This window comes from Rhinatrema bivittatum, chromosome 9, assembly GCF_901001135.1.
Source record: "Rhinatrema bivittatum chromosome 9, aRhiBiv1.1, whole genome shotgun sequence".
In the NCBI taxonomy this organism is placed as follows: Eukaryota; Metazoa; Chordata; class Amphibia; order Gymnophiona; family Rhinatrematidae; genus Rhinatrema; species Rhinatrema bivittatum.
Window position 1 is genome coordinate 91,020,600 of NC_042623.1, and position 13,310 is coordinate 91,033,909.

Below are 13,310 nucleotides of genomic sequence, written 5' to 3' on the forward strand. Positions count from 1 at the left end.
AAATTAGTGTGGTTTTCCCCCTACCAATGTAGAATGCTTGCTTGGTAAGTAGGATTTCACACATTGATGCTGTTAAACTACCATGCAATATTTTTGCATCTCATTAACTTAGTATATAGCATGATATTGGCTGATATTCAAGCCTGGATTTGTCATTGTCCTATGACTAGGCCTATGACTAAGGTAGCAAACATCTAGAGGGCAGCAGGCCGGCTGAAGATTTGGTGCCTTCCAACTGTGCTGAATTTCACACAAAGCAAAAAATGCCTCTCTGATTCTAGATCCAGTCCCTCCCCTTCCATGTGGTGTGCAGGGAAAAGGAAAGGAGTGGAGTGAGCCTGGAGCAGGTAGAGCAAAGGGGATCAGTTTGAGGAGGTTAGGAGGAACTGAGTGGCGGATCATGGGAGATGAGAGGGGATCAGCTTGGGGTGGGGGGGGGGGGGGTGCATCTATGTGTGAGACAGAGGGGAATGGGAGAGAGAGGCTGAGTTTTTGTGTGTGAGAAAAAAAGGATTGGTGCTGGATGTGTGTATATGTGTGTTTATGCCAGATTGGGTAGGAAGTTAGATAGGTGATGCAAGAAAGAGAAGGATCAGAGCAAGTTAGGGACACCTGCTTCCCCTTCATCATTATCTCTGCCCCCTTCTCCCTTTCCCCCTCCCCTACCACAGCAATTCACATCCTCTCTTCTTTGACCTTGGAGTCAGTCCTCCAGATACAAAAACCTCTGATCCTTCCTACTTCTCTCTTCTTTGCAGATCCTGGTCTCTCTCTTCTCCCATCCCAGATTCCTGATCTCCCCTCTTCCTTTTAATATTCCCCATCTCCCATCTCCGGTCCTCTCTCCTTCTCCTCTCCCTATCCCCAGTCATTTTCTACCCCCCCCCCCCCCTGTTCTTGGCCCGTTTTCCTTTTTCTCCCCATTCCTGGTCTTCTTACCCTCTCCTTTTCACACTCCATTCCTCACATCTCCTCCCTTTATTGATTCTTGAGATCCCTTTTCCTCACTCAATAAAGAGAAAATAAATTTGACAGCATAGCTTGTAATCTAACATAAATGATATAAATATTGGTCAATATACTATAGAAGTTTCACATTTTTTGCTACAAAATCTACCCCTGAGCTGCCACAGGAAACTGTGGGGCTGTGCCTTAAACCTACTCTCTGATGTCCGACTGTATCGGGTGGGGCAACAAAAGAACACACAAAACCTAAGTCCATCACTGCTTGTATTTATTACGTATGCAACCCCAATTCAGAGTATCTGCTGAATTTTTTCTGGGGCCATAAAAGTTCCAGGGCTAAATCTCAATTTTATAGTCACCAGTCCTTTTGCCCTGGGGTGTGGATTCTTGATCTCTGGGGGAAAGGATATCTTTCAAGGCCCAAAACATGTAGGAATCCCTTCCCTGTGTGTTACTAGTTGCTTTTCGTGGCAGGTACAGTGACAAAGAACAGGCTGAACTCACTGATGGAGTGTTCCAAATTATTGTGATTTAGTTAAAAATACTCAAGTTGCATAAACAAAATGGTTTCCAGTTAATATTTAGGTTTAAACTGTTCAGGTTTGATGTCTCTCTCTCTCTCTCTCTCTTTGGAAGTGACCCTCATTGCTGGCTTACTCTCTAGGGAGTGGAAAGATAAATGTCCTGGGAGACTGGGGATATCCTAAGTGTGGAGGGATTCCCTTCCCCATAGTACCTGAGGTCAAGATGCACTTCAGATCTTCAAAAAGCCTACCTATTTATTGTACCCTGGGGTGAAGACTATTTTAGGGTCTCCAGTTGTTATGACTCTTTTTTCCAGCTCTCTTCTCCAAGACTGTTGTAGTAGATCTTCCTGGAGGAAAGACCTTGAAAGGACAGACAGTTCTTAAATCTTCCCAGCTTTAGGGTAAGAAAGGGTGTTTAAAACTTCCTTCCCAAAACCAAGGTAGAAAAAAGGTAAAACTATGGGAAATATTCCTTGTCTTTCTATGCACCTTCAGGTCACTGTAGCCACTTCTTGATCTGGCAAAAAAGGTTTGCAGGGCCCTCCTGGTCTTCCAAGACAGGGGAAACAGCCTCCTACAACAATCACAGGTCAATACAAAACAAAACACCTCACAAAACATTCTCCACTTCCCATATTCCCTTCCAGACCTGGCAAGAGCAGTGTCACTCCTAGGCTTCAGGCTTGGGGCCCAAAATAGGGAACATACAAAAAACACTCTCTCTATCAACTGCAACTCAAAACTGCCATGCTACTCCCCGTCTCTTATTCATCTAGGAGTACCATTCCAGCAAGCCTCAGATGAGGGGCTTGTAAATGGTGTGCTGAGTGGGGGTATATTACATCACAGAATACACAACACAAACTGGTAAAAGCAAATATTTGGTTTACTGAATATTGTAAATTTAATAAAAATCAATATTACAGTAAAAAAGTGGATAGCATTACAATAATAAAATATAACGATTTATAAAGAGACAATAAAGCTTTATAAAGTTGATACCTCCCTCACAAATCTCCCATTTTGCAAGCCAATGTATCGGTGAGGAGACACAGGACTAGAGACCATAGACCAGACAGCTAGTAGTGCTCTCATTTGATCTAAAGGACGCTGTACATTGCAATTAATTATTTACTATCCTTTTCTGGCTCTAGTCCAGATATTGTGAATTCAGTTGGTATTATTTTGCAAATTCACTTTGTCTTATTTTGTACTCACAACTTCAGAAGATTTATACCTTAATTGTGGTTTCTATCAGCAGAAGCTATCCTGCAACTGCATGAGTCACCAACAGTTCAGACACTGGCCCTTCTTAGCAGTTAGCAGATGTTTCCTGTTCCTATTTCAACTGGTCACTTACTAACAGACTTACGAGAGAGAGAGCATATGAAACTAGCATGATTTAAAAAGAATTTCATGTTAAGCTCTTGTGCAATTAATATTGATCCACATTTTATTTATTGATTGGTGATTACTTTGTCCCACTATTATAATTCCCACCTCTGGCAGTAACAAAATTCTTCATGTAATCTAAAAATAATTCCCTATAACTTTGGACAATACTGTTATAAATGATATCACCCCTCCCACACTCTCTAACCCCAGGATTAAACTAGGTCCATCTAGTGGAGACTTAGAGGGATTCTATATATAATAACTGTGGTAAGTTATCTCTGATAACCTATCAAATCTTTGCACTTTAGCTGGCAACCTGACATCTTCTGTTACAGGATGGATTGGTTTTATTAGGTATATGCAGCCCTAAAAGTTGGGGGGGGGGGGGGGGGGTTATATTCAGTAAGTATTTTAGTTTTCATTTGGTCATTGAATGTTTTGTTGCATTCAGTTCATTTATAAAACTGAAAAAAACATTAAACTAAAAAACAGCCCAAAAAACAACAATAAATGAACTGCTAGAAAAAAAAAACAACAGTTCTCCAGTGGTCATGGCTGGCCTTCTTTGATGAAAAAACTGCCCCAACCTAGGCTCAGTGCCAAGGCCTAGTCCTAGCACTGAAGCCTAGCTTCTGTAGCAAGACTTAGCTCTGGTCTGGGCTGGCACTAAAGTCTAGCCTTGGGCTGAATCTGGAATCGATACCTGGGCCCACCACTAAGTTCTAGCCCTGAGCTGGGCCCAGCCCTGACACCTAGATCCAGGCCTGGCCTAGTGCTGAGGCCCAGCCCCAGCCCCAGCCCCTAGCTCTGAGCTAGGCCTAGCACTGATGCCTAGACCCAGCACTGAAATCTAATGCTAGGTCTGGTCTGGGACTAGGCCTCTGTGCCAGGGTTAGGCCTGAAAACCAGACTTGACCCAAGGCTAGGCTACAATGACAGAGGCACGTTTTAAAAAAATTAAACAAATACAAAAATGCCCAAAAATATTTGGGTATTTTTAATGGAGGCAGTTTTTGGTTTGTTCAGTTTGGAACAAATGGAAAATGACCTCATTCATTAATAACAAAAGTGCATCTCTAGTTTTTATAACGTACATTGTCAGTTTTGTCGCAGTAATTTTTTTTGTATAATGCTATGTATGTTTATCCATGTAGATAATCTTTATTCTTTAAATGGCAGATGAATTAATTGTTTCTAAAGCTGAGTAAATTTAAAGGATGGGGGTCATTAGTTTCATCTTTACCTTAGGTGGTTTCTCATCCAAGTTTTATCTAGGCTAGGCACTGCTGAGCTTCCATACTGTTTAAAATCAAGCTCAGTCTGGCTAGAACTTATAGGAGCAAACACTTATAGCACTAAATAGATATGTTCTCATATTCTCATTCCTCTTTCTATTCAGCTTCTACCAGACACAGTAACTCAGAGAAAGGCTGTTAGATCTATATTTTGAACCCAACCTGTTATTACAATAACTGTTCTCAACTATATACTAGTGTAGAGTAGAAACTGTGTATTTGTCAGTGTTATGCTGCTTAAAGTTTTTTTTGTTTTTTTTTAAAGGGGGCTACTTCCTCTGAACTCTGTACAGGAAGGAGGAAGTTGTTCTGTCTCCATCTTTTTGTGCACACTATTATAGGAGTTCTATGTACTTTATAAATTCTTGCATTTCTGCTAACTCTCTGCTATCAGGTTTTGGGCCCAGAACAGTAATAAGCCCAGAACAGTGACCAACATAGGTCTGCAGTCAGAACAGTGCTGAACGTCAGAGGCTCAATGAGCAAAACAAAACAAAAAAAGCAGAGTGACAGGAAATGGCAGCCATTGGTAGTACTGCATCCAAGTTTGCAGTTGCTACCAGACAGAAATTCACGGTAAAGATGCTGCTTATACAAGAAGGTACGTGGAAATATATAGAACAAGCTGTCCCTGCACCAGTCACACAGGAATGGCAGAGAAAGATCAGCAAGATCAAAGTAGTATTTCTCATAGCATTAATGATGATCAGATTGTGCATATCTGTAAATGTGTTATAGCTAAGCAGATGTGGAATGAGCTGAAGAAGGTGCATGACAGAGCAAATTTAAGCAATAAGATGTATTTACTTAGAAAGCTGGAGCAAACTAAATTACTCAAAGGCCAGTTCATGCAGGATTACGTAAGATGTGCTTTAGAAATGGTGGAAAGTCTGTCTGGCATAGAAGAAGAATTTAAAGATTTTCATGTTGCAGCCCTGCTGCTCAGTGGTCTCGCAGATAGTTATGAGGCACTCGTAACAGCACTTGATGTTAGACCAGATGATGAGCTTACCCTAGAATATGTTAAAGGCAAGCTTGTGGATGAATATAATTGCAAAGCAGAAAGCATAAATAATGGTGAATCAGCCTTGCATATGCAAGCCTGTATTTCTTAAAGCTCTGCTAAGAAATCTGAAACAAGGAATGTTTTGTATGTAAAAAGCCTGTTAACTTAAAGGCAGACTGCAGAGTTTGGAAAGCAAGAATGAACCAACTACAGAAACAGAGTGCAAGGCAGAAAAGCCAAAAATACTGTGAAAGAGGTTGAAAACAATTCTGATGTTGAATTTGTATTTAATACTAATGCAGGTGCAACTTCACAAAATACTTGAGCTCAGATTTTAAAAGCCTTGCGAGCGTAAATTTCGAGGGCTGTGCATGTGGCTGGGCCCTCCACAATAGCACAGAATATACACGTGGCAAAACACGTGCTATTCTGAAAAAAATGTGGGACTTCATTCCATATAATCTAGAGCAAAATGCTGTGGCTGAAAGAATGAATAGGAAATTTTTTGAAAGTGGGCGGAGTATGCTTTTTGGTGGGGTTATACCAGCTATCTACTGGAGAGAAGCCATTATGACAGTCTGCTGTCTCCAAAATCGCTTATGGGGAAAGTAAATTGAAAGTATTCCATATGAGTTATGGAATGGAAGAAATCTAATCTGCAGCCTATTAAAATATTTGGAAGCAAAGTGTTTGTATGTGTTTCAAATGAAAACTGCACAAAGTGGGATGCTTGTGCACAACAAGACGTGCTCGTAGGCTAGTGAGTCTAAAAAAGGTTACAGACTTCTGCACGAGCTACCAATAAGGTAACAAGTAGTATGAGTGGTGGGATTGATGAAAACTCTGTATCTCTAATCTTTCATCAAATAACACAAGAAGAACATCTTGAGCAAGAAGCTCAAATACCTTCATCTGAAAATAAGCAAGGAGATACTGAAGTTGCTATAGATGATCTAGTTAATACTGAAGAGGAAGTGGAGCAAAAACTTCAATCTTCACTCAGGAAATCAAAAAAGTGGAGCAAGGGTATCCCACCTAAACATTTATCCTACATTGCTCAGATACCAACACAACTTGAGCCAGAATCCTGGAAAGACATGCAATAACTGCCTGCATTTGAAAGACATAAATGGATTAAAGCTGCTGATAAAGAGATGGAATCTCTTAAACAACTGAAGACATGAGAGTTTACAGATTTACCCCCAGGAAAACATGCTATCAGATATAAATGGGTTTTCAAATCAAGTGCATCTCTGAAGGTAAAGTTCATAGGTATAAAGCAAGATTAGTGGCAAAGGGATTTTCTGGAAAATACGAGGAAGACTATGATGCTACCTTTGTACCAGTGGCTAAGCAAAATTCTTTCAGAACTGTCATTGCTATAGTTGCCTTGAGAAATATGGAAGTGAGACATTACGAATTAAAACTGCTTTTCTCAATGGTGATATTGAAGAGGAGCTGTATATGTTACAACCTGGTTACATTAAAAAGGAAAAATAGACATATTGTCTACAAATTACAAAAGTCTCTCTATGGTTTAAGCAATCATCTAGAGCATGGAACTGAAAAATAAACAAAGTTTTGCTAGAGCAATGGTTCATGAGAAGCAAGAGTGATCCATACCTATACTCTAAGGGGGTCATTTACTAAAGGTTTTCTCTTATTTTATGTCTATGGGAAAAATGCTTAGTAAATGACCCCGTAAGTCTGAGGATGGAAAATGGATGCATCTATTGCTAGATGAAGAAAGCTAAAAAATGTCAAAGCTAAGCAAAATTCTTAACCTGTACATTACCAAGGATCTAGGAGAATTGACATACTAGCTAGGAACCCATATTCAGCAACAAGAAGATAGGAGTTTTCTTCTAAATCAGTCTGCTAAAATCAGAGGAATTTTTGACCAATTTGGGATGTCAGAAGCTAAGAGTGTAGCAATGTCAATGGATGCATCTTATCTGAAGTTGGAAAGAGAGACTTATCTCTTACCAAACAATGATCAATATAGACAAACAGTGGGGGCACTTCTGTATGTGACTACAACTATTCGACCAGATATTGGAGTGGAAATGTCTCATCTTTGTAGATATGTCAATAAACCTCACCAAGGAGATTGAAAATGCCATCAAAAGAGTCTAAAAATGTCTGTGAAAGGTGACCTTGAGCAGAAAGGATATGTCGACTCTGATTGAGCTGGTGATTTCAGTGATCATAAATCAACAAGTGGCTACTTATTTAAACTTGGCATCAGTCTAATTTCTTGGCCCAGTAAAAAGCAAATGTCAGTTGCACTATCATCAACAGAAGCTGAATACATTTCAGCAGCCTGCGCTAGTCAAGAAGTTGTTTGGCTGGGTCAGCTACCACAAGATATTGGAGAGTCAGTTACTCAGACAACAGTCTTATTTGAGGGCAATTAAGAATGTATAAAGCTTGCAAACAGTAAAAAATTAAATGCCAGATCCAAGAATGTTGATGTCAATCATCATTATTTTCGAGATTTAGTGGAACGAGATTTTATTGTGTTTGAATATTGCGAATCTGGCATTATGCTAGCAGATATTATGACTAAGCCAATTCAAAGGCCAAAGTTTGAGAGTATCAGATCTAAGTCGGGACTTAATCTGAGAAGCAGTTGTTGAGTGTGGGTGTTAGACCTGTATTTTGAATCCAGTCTGTTATTACTACTGTTCTCAGCTGTGTACAAGTGTTATATAGAAACTGTGTGTTTCAGTGTTATGCTGCTTAAAGTTTTGTTTTTTTTAAAGGGGCTACTTCCTCTACACTTTGTACAAGAAGCAGGGAATTGTTCTGTCTCCATCTTTTTGTGCACACTATTAAAGGTGTTCCATGTGTTTTACAAATTCTATTTGTCTTACTTGCATTTCTGCTATCTCTCTGCTATCAAAGACAATGTAGACTCAAGGCAGTATGCATTAAGCAGTTTTCCTATAGATATGGGCATGATAGGCAAAGTAGGGGTGTGCATTCGTTTGCAATGTATTGGCAATCCGCAATGTATATGCCATATTTATTGTATTTGTGGGGGTCACGAAACATATGATGAACCTCCACAAATACAACGTATCATCTTGTGCTCCTACCATGTGACAGGGGCCGACTAATGGCACCAGTAGCCCCTGTGACATAGAAAGGGCAAAGGCTATTGGCGCCATTTTGAATACTGGCAGCCGACGGCCCAAGTGTAGGAGATCACTCCAGGACCCCCGCTGGACCACCAGGGACTTTTGGCAAGTCTTGGGGGGGTCAGGAGGGTGGGGGGGGGTTTGTAGTTAATTAAATTTAATGGGTTGGGATGGGGGTTTTTTTGGGAAACGAATACATACGTATCTAATGAATGGATCGGGGTCCCCCGAGAATGGATGCAATGGATTTGGCTCCCCAAGAATACGAATACCGAATGGGATGAATCTGTCCCTGCTGCACATCCCTATTAGTGAGTAATCTAACATTGTCAGTCTGTCTCATTTACAGCTCAGCACGGGGAACCTGCATCCTGCACTCCCTATACTATCATTGCAAGATGGGTCTCCTCTGCCGAGGGCCCCTGGACTGCTACCTCTGGATTATCTCACTACTGCCACCTCTGGTGGTATCATTCTGCTGTATAATAAAAGGCAAATCTCTGTGTTTGCGTGTCTAGAATCTAGCCTAGTACTGTGGTTCCTCATGGGGCTCCTCCCTGTGGGAGTGGCCATCACCACAGTACCCAAGAATCCATTCCAACACCTCAAAACCATAACAGATTGCTAACTCCATGGATTTGGCTCAGCTCATCACATTGCAGGCCATTCCAGGCCTGGCCCAGCGAATTTCCAAACAACAGAACTCGCTGGATAACTTGACTATCTCCTTTAACCAGTTGCATGCACAGATGAATACACCGACCACCACAGGTAAAGAAGTTACACCGCCAGAAGTGACGGTCAAGACAACTGTACCTCTATCTGCTCCAACACGCTTTTCAGGAGAAGTTTGGAAATGTAGAGGATTTATCAATCAATGTTGATTGCACTTTTCTCTGCAACCTAATCATTTCCCTATAGCTTATGCCAAGACCACCTATATCTTGTCTTATCTGGTCGGAAGAGCGTTGGCTTGGGCCTCTCCACTGTGGGAGCGTGATGACCCTATCCTGCATGATCTTTCTGGGTTCCTTGAACTGTTCAGATCAATACTCAATGACTCTGCCGGGTACACAACAGCAGGATCTACGTTGGTTCATCTGAAACAAGGTAGTAAACCTTTGCCAGACTTCGCCATAGAATTCAAGACGTTGGCATCAGAATTACATTGGGACCCTAAATGCCTGAAGACCCTCTTCTTTGAAGGACTGAACTCCCAGTTGAAAGATGAGCTGGCAGCTCGAGAGTTGCCTGAGACCTTAGCAGAACTAGTGAAGTTGGCAAAAAGAATTGATCGCCGACTTCGTGACAAGGTTCAAGAGGCCAAGAGTCCCTGACGTCCACTTCAGGGAGACACTCGCGTTAAGTCTAAACCCAGGTCTATTTCCTCAGCTCCAGTTGCTGATGAAGAAGAACCAATGCAACTAGGCTGCAGTCACTTGACTTCAAAAGAGAGAAGAATGCGAAAGAGGTTGGGACTATGCATGTATTGTGACAAGCTGGTCATGCTGTACAAACATGCCCTATATGTCCGGGAAACTGGCAAACCTAAGTCCTGTGGGAGGACTCTTCTTAGGTCTAACTGCACCCTCTCCTCCACTCTCTCTTCCTGTACCCTTAATCTGTGGACCTCTAGAATACCAGACTCTTGCCTTAGTGGACTCTGGGGCAGGAGGAAATGTCATATTGAAACGTCTAGTGGAACATTTGCGGATCCCCACCACTACCATGACGTCTCCTCTACTCCTATCTTCTATTCATGGGGATCCTTTCTGGGTGAAGTAACCCTGCTTACCAAACCAGTGAACTTACATACCAGTGCTCTTCATACAGAGACTATTTCCTTCTTTGTGCTAGAGAAGGCCATGCTCCCTTAGTACTGGAGCTACCGTGGCTGCAGAAACATATGCCTCAATTCAACTGGGCCACTTTGGAGCTTTCACTTTGGGGCCCAGATTGCCATGGTAAATGTCTGATGGAGGTCTCTCCATTACCCTGCATGCCAACTACCCCGTTGTTGCCAGGGTTGCCGCCTCAATATGCATCCTTTAAAGATGTATTTTCCAAAGAAGCCACAGATGTGCTGCCTCCACACAGATCCTACGACTGTGCTATCAATTTGAAGCCTAACACAGAACCACCCAAAAAAAGGGCTTACCCTCTCTCCGTAGTAGAAAATAAAGCTATTTCAGAGTACATACAGGAGAATCTTCAGAAAGGCTTCATAAGACTCTCCAAGTCTCCTGCCGGTGCAGGCTTCTTCTTCGTGGGGAAGAAGGATGGAACATTATGTCCATGCATTGACTACAGAGGTCTCAACGAGATCACTATAAAGGACCGCTACCCCTTACCACTCATCTCAGAGCTATTCGATAGACTACAGGGAGCGATCTCCTGCACTCAGGCCGTATTGCCAATATTCAAAATGGCGCCGGCGCTACCTTTGCCCTGTCACATGGTAAGGGCAAAGGGCCATCGGCGCCATTTTTATTAACGCAGCCGATGGCCTGAGAGCAGGAGATCACTCCCCGCACTCCCGCTGGACCACCAGGTAATTTTAAAACCTTTTTTGGGGGTTCGGGAGAGTGGGGGAGGGTTTTTTAATTATCGGATCGGGCGCAGCCGATAATCAGAACTCAAATCAGGCTGGGCGATAAAAAATTTAAGATTTGGATCGGAACCGGAACCGATCAGATTCCGGTTCCGATTAACATCTCTACTTGTGAAGCGATCTGCTGGCAGGACCTCCAAACTCATCCCCTTCAGCATACCTTTGATGTTTATGTGCATGCTAATGGTTTTAACATTTAACATGCACTATCATGGACAACTGAAAGGAAACAAAAAAAAAAACCTTAAATGAAAAATCTCAGCAAAATATGAAAACAAAAACAAAACGAAAAAATATATATATTATTCCATGCACACCTTGTACACCTCTTGTAATTGCCTAATCTTCAACATTCAGAAATGGATAAGACAGAGCATAGTAAAGACAGCAAGTAAAAAGAGAGTCAGGCAAGCACTAAGTAAAGGGACAGTTTTTTTCATTTCAAAGTTATGGTTCCCATCCACTAAGGAGTGGAACATGGGTTAGACTAAAATAATAAATCGATATACCGGATTTTGGGACATTTTCATACATCCTGACATTGTAAGCTGGATTTGACTCATGGTTCAGGCTCCTTTTCCTTTAATTGACCATGGCTGAGAAAGCTGCTCAGAGGCCATTGAACACCCAGACCTGGGAAAGTGCTTTGTAAGAATATAGAAAAGTCAGGTGAAGAGGACATTAAAGTAGCTCTGAAGGGGCTCCTTTATTACAGTTATGCATCAGTTTTATACCAGGTTTTTCCCAGTTGCAAATAATAGGATGTTTTTAATTGATGAATATGTCACAATATTTGGATAAATGTACCCTTGTTTCTAGCTATCGTTGTGACTGGAGGTCGCTGCAATGATTGGCAGATGCATAGGGAAATAAAACATGCAAAATGTCTGTTTTCTAGTCAGAACTTGTAAGAGAAGGGCAAGTAGAGAGACGTTTGCTGAAGAAAATGAAATCACAAACTGAGCTTCATTAAAGCCCATGGAAAAATTAAAAGTGAGAAAATCCTCACGTCATCCTCTCCACTCTCTTGGGCTTCATATTTACTCCTTTCCTCCTGGTTTTATTTCCCTCTCCATCGCCTCTCCACCCCAGCAGCTCAGTGCTGTTGATTTTTGGCTCTTTTTTTATCCCGAATCTAACAGGCCAAGCCTGGTAAGGGCATACACTTCTGCAAGCAAGGCTTGAAGGGCTTGCAAAGTTCAAATCTCTGGTGAGCAGCTTGTTGGAGTTCATATTATAACCACCAATAATTTGGTCTATGGCTGTTTGTTTTGCAGTGATCTCAAGTTTCCATTATGACATTTTGCCTGTATGAAAAAAAAAAAAAAAACAATCATATGATAGGACTTTGGTTACCATGGTGACAGTTCTCTTTTCATACATATTTATCGTTTAAAGCAGGAAATCCATGCTATTCTATGACAGAATGCGACTTACAGTACTTAATAACCGAAGTCAAAGATGATCTATTTTTCATGTCAGCGTATTTTAAAGGAATCTCTCTCATCACCAGAAGCTCATGCAGTATTATGGTCATTTTCTTGTATGCAGTTTATTTTATCCATGACCAGCTGCAGATTTCTGAAATTGAAAAAGAAGCTGCTTTTCTTTCTAGCAGCACACTTTCTTTGCCCAGTTTTCCAACTCTTTCTGATTTTCCTGAGGAAGATCTCATGAATCGTGCTTCACAAATCTCCTCAATAAGAAGTCCATGTTCACTAGGCCGTCAAGCAGGAAGGTTATCTGGGTAAAGTTACCTGAATAACTTTAGATGAATATTCAGCAGGGCAAGCCTCCTACTGAGTATACTTGGCTAAAGTTATTTGGGTAGCTTTACTTGGATAATTTTAGCTGTCCCACTGAATATACATGGTTAAAGTTATCTGGATAAACTTACAAAAAAAACCCCAAAACCCCAAATGTCAAGTAGATCTGATTTCTCCCCCCCCCCCCCCCCGCAAATATTTCCCTGAAAGGTCTGTGTCTATCAGCTAAACCCCACAACTCCCAAAACAATGAAATCAATGTCAGTGGCATAGTGGCCTACCAAATATGAGAATGCAAGATTTGTCTCTGGGCCCCCTCTTGCCCCTCACTTTACTGCATGTGCTGGAGCAAAGGCCATTCAGCACCATTTTGGAAAATGGTATTGACTGGCCCGGAGATAGAGGAAATCCAGGCCACTGCTGATCCAACAATGAGGCTTCTATCAAGTAAGAGAGGTCCAGGGTGGATGTGGTCATCTGGTTCTCTTCCTAGACCAGCAGGTTCTGTTTTTGAGGTAAGGGGTGAGGGTTGAGAAGAAGGGGTAGAGAGGGTCACCTTAGTTCACCCGAGCCTTATTTTTTTTGAAGGGGATCTCCTTGG